Here is an 8,217-nt window from a genome sequence, read left to right on the forward strand (position 1 = left end):
GAATCATCCGGAAGTACTCCCGGATCATCCGGACCAAGCCCGGATCATCCGGACCTCCTCCCGGATGTCCGGGTAACCCTGAAACTTACTCGGCTGAATTTTTGTTTTGGTCATAACTAATTCATCCGGAGTCCGTTTTTGACGTTCTTTAGCTCATTTTGAAGTTGTTGACATCCCCAATCCCACAAAAATATCACCAACATCATTTCACTCCATCAAAGATTCGTAACTTTGGCATCTTTGCCTTGGGCCACCACCACATCATCCACATTACCACCACCGACTTCCGCAACCTAACCCATTTTGCTTGCCATAGCATTAGTGGTTGCTTGAGTAGTGATTTAAGTCTCCTAAGGTGTTTCGGCTACTTAGGGACAATTGCTTCTTCATCAACCACCACCATCACTTCTGCATAGGCTTACCCACTATACACTTCCACCCCAACTTAACCCAATTTTGTTTGAGCTTGTTTGAGTTGTGGCTTGTGTCTCCTAAGGTGTTTTGGCTACTTAGGGACGGCAACTTCAACTTCGACACGTGTGTAACCCATCATTCCACTTCCGAATTGCCAAGTGCAAACCACCACCGCTTTCCGCTACCACCATTTTGACATTTGACGTTTGAGATTTTGAGTTCGCGGTTTTTCCGTTCCGTAAGGTGTTTCGGCTACTTAGGGACGAGTCTCCATCATCTTGGTATCTATATCAAGAACACCGCCACTCATCATCGCCACGGACGGTAACCTCCATATCATCTTGGTATTGTGGTATCCCTCCATTGTATATTCCCCTTTCCATTGCATTGTTAACCGCTAGCCCATTTTGCGTTACTTGCCTATCGAGACTAGCCATTTGAGTATTGCCGGCAACGTTATTTGTGCACATTAGTGATCTACACCTCTTGCATACATACCATATCATATTGGTATCATCATATCATCTCTTGTGTCACAAGATTGTTCCCGCATATACACAATTGCTATCTTGGTTTGTGCATTGTGCAAAAGTGGCCATAAAAAAAGAATAAAGCTTTTAAGCAAAATAAAGAGAGAGCAAAGAGCTTGTAAGCAAGTGCCATAACATCATACCACACTGCATATAAGATTGTCATATCCGATCATCTTGGATCATCTTGAGACAAACACTGGGAACTATACATACATAGCATACTTGGGATAGAAAGTTTATCCATTTTGCATCTTATAGGTTGTGCACAAGTGTCGTATCCGCCTATTGAGCAATCATGCTAGCGTCTCTCTTGAGTTGTGCAACACGAGTGTTTTCCATGGATTCCACATTTTGTGCTCATTCCTTGGTTGCACGACCCCATTTATCTATCCGTGTGTGTGTTTCCGTGTGCCACATATTGCTATTGATCTACTTGTTTCGCTTGCGAATTTGTGAATCTCTTTCAACATTATTGACTCTTGCTAACATTTTGCATCAATTTTTTTGTGCCACTATCCTCACCGAGCTCCACCATAAGCCTTACTTGTGTAGGTGTGAGAACCGACAAGAATTGGTACCAATTGTGCTATTTCCTTGTTACATATTTGAGTGATCATTGATCCATCTCCAACATCGGTCAAGGTACATTTGGTATAGTTCTTTTCTTTCTCCCACTCATATTTGCTCGAGTCTTTTGATGGGTAGGCAAGGCATTTCCTCTCCGGTCTACGATAACAACGAGGGCGTGAACAACTACATCTCCAAATCATCCATCTTCGATCTACAATGACAAATGCAAGGCGCACAATCAAGATTGCAAGAGCGCATCGAGAACATCTCCATCGACATGTTTCACTCCGAAGCAAGGAAAAGGGACTACATCGACAAGAAGCTTTCCACACATAAAGAGGAGCAAGATGCAAGGATGGAGGAGATTAGAGCCTTGATCAAGTCTTCTTCCCCTTTGTCATCTTCAAGGCGGCGACATTCAAGCCACAAGTCTTCGGAGCGCGAAAATGATGCAAGTGCAAATCGTCCTCATCCACATCTCCATGGCGACCACCATCACGTTCGTGATCAACATCGTCATGAAGGGCAAGTCACCTCCAAGCAACATGTGCACGATGATGATGAACGACATCTACTATGAGCTCAAGCACGACAACGACATCATCATCACGAAGATGCTCCACAAGCGCAAATGCACAAGTCCCAACAAGACCTACTTCACGCCAAGTCCAAGCTTCATGAGCAAAAGAGAAGACTACAAGACGAGGACCACCAATACGGAGCTACGGCTACCACCACCACTTTGACATCTTTGCCAAGTGCTATCAAGACATCTTTGCCTTTGGACGTACGACATTGTTGCCTAATTCCCACGAGTACGCCTACAACGACTTCATCAAGTCCAAGGCAACCACCTACGAGCGAGGGCGACACTTCCATCTTCGTAAGCCCCTCAAGGAAGATGGCCGAGCATGGGAAATTCCCTTCGGTCATGGAGACGAGCTACGAGGTGCCACATCATATGGGCCTCCCATACCAAGACGGTGACAAGACAGTCGAGCAAGGGCCATCCCCTTCGACTATGGTGACGAGCGCAAACCTCTTCAACAACATGAAGATGGCGCCCATATTGGACTCATACTCCGAGTCAAGCTACGCGACCACACATGGAGATATTTGCACCTACATCTCTCCGACACCCACATATGTCGAGATGCCCCATTTGTCATGTGAGGAGAGCCACCACCACATGAGTGACATGACTGATTCCACCATATGTGACAACGAGAGAATTTCCTATGAGAGGATGAGTGTGACCACCACTAGCCCCACACATGAGAGCATGCCACACATCCTATGTGAGGTTGAGTGCCATTTGAGTGACTCCACCAACCATATGAGTGAGAGCATCCTTGAGGGAGTGAGTGAGCCACAACACTTAGAGAGTGAGGTAGTTTACACGGCATGTGAGGCCACTATGATTTCTAACGACTTAACCTCTACTCCTAGTGTGTTTTCTTCTTTGGTGCTAGGTCTCCTACATGACGACATGCCTATCCTCGATGAGTCCTTCCCTCCAATAGAGACGACGATGGCCATGGTGGACAATGATGCACCCCCCACATGGTTCCATCAAGAAGAAGATGACAATGAGTGGATCTTCAACACCTCACCTACAACACATGAGCGACGCTCCAAAGGTAACATAGGTGATGGTGCTTCTCTTGTCCCACTAGTGGACTCTCTTGACATCGATTGCTCCCATGATGTTGACACACCTATTGCCATGCTTCATGCCAGTGAGACTTCTTCATGTCATGAATTACCAATTTATGATGAATATGATGATGAGCATGTTGAGCTGCCTAGTTGTGATGCTATGCTCCATAGGATATCATGTGAAAATTCTATTGGTCACATCATGTTTGACAATCCATTGAACTTGTCATATGCTATGAGTGAGATCTCCCATATTGCATCATTTCAATCTCAACATAGTAACTATGCATGCCCCATTAAAATAAATCACATTTGCAATTATGGCATAGATGACGAGATGATGGTCATTGGCTTTTGTTTCTCTTGTGATGATATTACCATGCTTCCTTTACATGATTTGTGCACTTCATCTACTATGCCCTGCCATGATCACATTGTTCCAAATATACATTGTTTTGGATGTTGTCAATATTCTCCATGTGATGTTGCAACTCATGCTCATGAGGAGACCCCCATAGTTTCCTCATACATATTCGGAGATCTTGATGGATTTCATACTTTGCATGATTCCCATGATCGCGTGCACCATATGCATTCCATGAATAACAATGCTCTAGATATTTCTCATGATGCATTACATCCTTTGAGTCTCCATTATGTCATACATAATAACAAACCTCTCATGGTGGATGACATGTTTCTATATCATGCATCTCATTTATTTGAGCATTGGATATTGTGTGCTAACCAACACATGCACGTGCGCATCACGATGGATGATGTGTACATCTACCACGCACACACAATTTTTCCTTTGCCATTGCTTTGTGTAGGTACTTATGAACACTCCTCAACGTCACAATCCCATGAGTTGACGAAACGAGCTCTTGAGAGCAACGATGACTTGGGATCCCGTGGACTATCCTTACCACCGTTCCCTTCGCGCAAGGACTACGCGCATCTCTTCTACTTGGCTCTCACACGGCTATGGGCTATTTACCACTTGTCCCCTTATGCCCATACTATCGTGTTCACTTTGCACGTTATGCCTCTTTACATGATTTTGCCATGCAATTGTGACCCTTGCTTGCATCTACCCATGATTCACCATTATGCTACTTCTATGTGTATTTGCATGCTTGGTGGAGATAGTTGTTTCTATTGCCATGTTTACCATGTGCTCCATACTATTGATGTTTGTTGTATTGGGAGAGTCATGATGCCCCATTGCTATTTACATATGGCCTCTCGCCAATACATTCATGCCATTCTACTCATATCTTGCTTTCATGCTTGTGATATGTCATGTGCATTATTCATGCCCACTATTTGCACACATGACATGCTTGCCATTATTCCCTCTAGCATGTTGCATCTTCGCACTACTAGCTTGCTTGACTTATTCGCTATGATTGCTTGCTATGTTGCATCACCCATGTTCCACTATTACTTGCTTTCTTGGGTTGATGACATATATGCTCATGCCTCTCACATGATATATCTTGATCATTGTCTCTTGTGTCCATTAGTTGCCTATCTCATATCCACTTGTATTGAGTGCAACCATACTATGCTTATTGATCTTGGAGACTTTGACATATTACTTGTGATGCATGCTTGTTTGATTGAGCCTATTGCATTTGGTTGTTCTTGCATCATATGCCTCCATACTATGCAACACTCCTTGTCCTTTCTTATGATGATCATGATGCATACACTTGTTTGGTATCTTACCACACGAATGATAGGTATGGCACTTCTGCTAACCTCATTTGTTTTTCCGAGTGTTTGCCATGTTCTTTCGTTTTGAAGGATTCACAAGGCATTACCGTCATGAGACATATTGGCTATGTGAAGGCATACATGATGTGCAACACCAACATTTTTGACATCCTCATAAAGGTGAACTCTTTCCCTTTGAGCCATCCTCAAGTACGCATATTGGATGGGTCACTCTTTCATTGTTGTTTCCTTCTTGTTGTCTACATGATACATCTCGCGGACGGAGGAGAGACATTGGAAATTGGCTCTATGGACCTTTACATTGAGGAGAGCTCGGACTTATTGGATGCACCTTCGGACTTCCACTCATGCCACGACATCGAGCATTGGTACATCAACACTCATTTGGCACATTGCACTCACACCTCCATATTTGTTGATTGTGCTCCTACATGTCATGCTCGATGGACATATCATACTCACCGCAAGTTTGCACCCTATGCATGGATTGACTCACATTATGATTGCCTTGTTGCATCTATTTCCATGTCATCCATGATATATGAGCTTGTGCATTTCCTTAGCAAATTTGTTGTGATCTACCTTGATGGCATTTTCATACATCATGATCATATTGCCCACCATCAATTGCATGATATCATACTCATATTGAGCATCCATTGCCATATTCATGCTATTGATGAACCATCTCTCTATGACATCATTTTGCACAATGGTAGAATTTGTCGCTTTGTGAACCATGCTAATTACCCCATGAATGCTTTGTATATCAATCTATATCATCTTGATAAGCTTCATGTGCTTTGTCACGAACCATCTTTCCGCATGGACTCATATTTACTTCATGGACACTTTGTGTGCGCTAACCATTGTATTTCCAAGTGTACTTTGTGTTTGCTCATTTTGCATGTACCACATACCGGAGACACCTTGGAGTACTTGGATTGCACAATGCCTTAATCTACGTCCATCTACAAGTCCGTCCACGACAAATGTTTCCATGGTGATGAGGATCACGATCCGAGGTCGGATCTTTCCCAGGGGGGAGATGATGCAGAGCATCCTATGTTCATCCCCATGTACACTCCGACTACTCTCCAAGCCCAAAGAGGACATATGACGAGACCTCGAACATACGCCATTGGACACAAGGTGAATTCACTCCTCTTCGAACCATCACTTTCCACATGTGAGACATGGCTACTACCTCATGCATGGACCTTGCCTATACTCAGGTACAACCAAGATGACCATGGAGAATCAAAGGACCAAGGCCAAGCATGGAAGAGGAGAAGGAAGAAGAAGAACGGACAAGACATGACTTGCACGGATCATCCGGATACCCAGCCGGACGATCCGGACCAAGCCCGGATGATCCGGACCACCACCCGGACGATCCGTGTAATGTGCCCAAAGGCACCCGAAGCCTGCTTGACAAAGCCGGATCATCCGGACGGTCACTCGGATCATCCGGACCCCCAACACCCGGATCATCCGGGCCACCATCTGGATCATCCGAACCCCGCCTGCGTGCATGAATTGGGCCGAGGCCCGTGTACCCCTTCGCCCCTCACTTACCCCTTCGTGGCTTAGACTATATATAGACCCCCTCCTCCTCCTAGATAGGGTTAGCAAAAGGATTAGCTCATTTGAGATAGAGCTTTGCTCATCCATATGGATCTCCTCCTCGTGAGAGACCGCGGCCTCTTCGGAGAAGGTCCACCTGGATTCAAGACCCCTTTACGGGAAGATCCCTCGTGGATTCAAGACCTCCTCTCGGAGATGAACTACCGCCACTTGTATCGTCCTTTGTTGGATTTGGACCGTGTATCTCTTTGTGTTTCTTGGATCTAGCACATGTGTGATCATATTCTTGTCGGTTGAGTGTTTTCTCTTGTGTTCCACTGGGATTTCCCTCGTTTCCTTCCGCGTGTTCTTCGTGTTCCTTGTAGGGATCCTCTCCAAACGTGAAAGATCGGCCCCTAGGGTTCCGCCCTACATCAATGGACCATGCATTTTGATGGTGCCTTCTCGTTACAAGGCGCAGGGGCTGGCGTGCTCCTTGTTGTGACCACTGGAGAACACCTCAAATATGTGATCCAAATGTATTTTCCCCAGGAGAAAGCCACCAACAACACTGCACAATATGAAGGGCTCCTTGCCGGGATCATAATTGCAACAGAATTGAGAATTAAGAAGTTGATCATACATGGAGACCCGTAGCTCGTAGTGAGATAAGTAAGCAATGATTACTAGAGTCCATTAATGTAGGCATATGTAGAGGAAGTGAGGAAGCTAGAGGAGCATTTTGATGGATTGCAAACAGAGCACGTGCCACGTGCAGAAAACAGCATCGCTGATCATCTGTCAAAATGCGCTGCACAAAAGCTCCCTGTGGAACCGGGGACTTTTGTTCTCCACCTGACTCAACCCTTAGTATCCCCGACAAAGATGGCCAGAAAAATGAGCAAATTGGACTCCGACAAGCATCTCCTTGCAAGCTCTCCAAAGTCCCCAGTAGAGAGGCTGTCGGGAATAACTCCACTTCGCCTGGTAAGCAGCACCCTCCCGCCGAACTACAGTTCTTGTAGTTGAGATATGCGCTCCCACGTATGAGGAGGTGCCGTTTGTCCTTGCTGCCGAGCCTCAGGCTCCAACTTGGGCACAACACATAGTCCACTACCTCCAAACAGGAGAACTTCCCGAGGAGCAAGAAGAAGCCGAAAGACTAGTCCGGAGGGCCAGTATGTATCAATTTGTCGATGACACATTGTACAGAAGAAGGCCCAACGATGGGAAATTGAAGTGCATTTGCTGGGAAGAGGGGAAGGAACTGTTGGCAGAAATACACAAAGGTCTGTGCGGCTCCCATATTGTATTAAGAGACTTGGATGGAAAAGCTTTCCGGCAAGGTTTCTACTGGCCCACGGCCCTCCAAGATGTGATTGAGCTAGTCGCCAGATGTGATTGAGCTAGTCACCAGATGTGAAACCTGCCAGTTCCACTCCAAGAACATTCATCAACCTGCTCAAGCTCTCCAGACGATCCCTTTGTCATGGCCATTTTTGGTCTGGGGGCTCGACTTCTTGGGCCCCTTCCCTCGTGCTACCGGGGGCTTTGAATTCTTGTAAGTTGCAATCGACAAGTTTACAAAGTGGCCGGAAGTGGAGCCTGTGAGGAAGGTAACCGCACAATCAGCTATCAAGTTCTTGAAAGGATTGGTGTGCCGTTTCGGAGTACCCACCAGAGTTATCACTGACAATGACACCCAATTCACAAGCCGCACCTTCGTGCAATA

This window comes from Triticum aestivum, chromosome 1B (genome assembly GCF_018294505.1).
Source record: "Triticum aestivum cultivar Chinese Spring chromosome 1B, IWGSC CS RefSeq v2.1, whole genome shotgun sequence".
Taxonomy (NCBI): Eukaryota; Viridiplantae; Streptophyta; class Magnoliopsida; order Poales; family Poaceae; genus Triticum; species Triticum aestivum.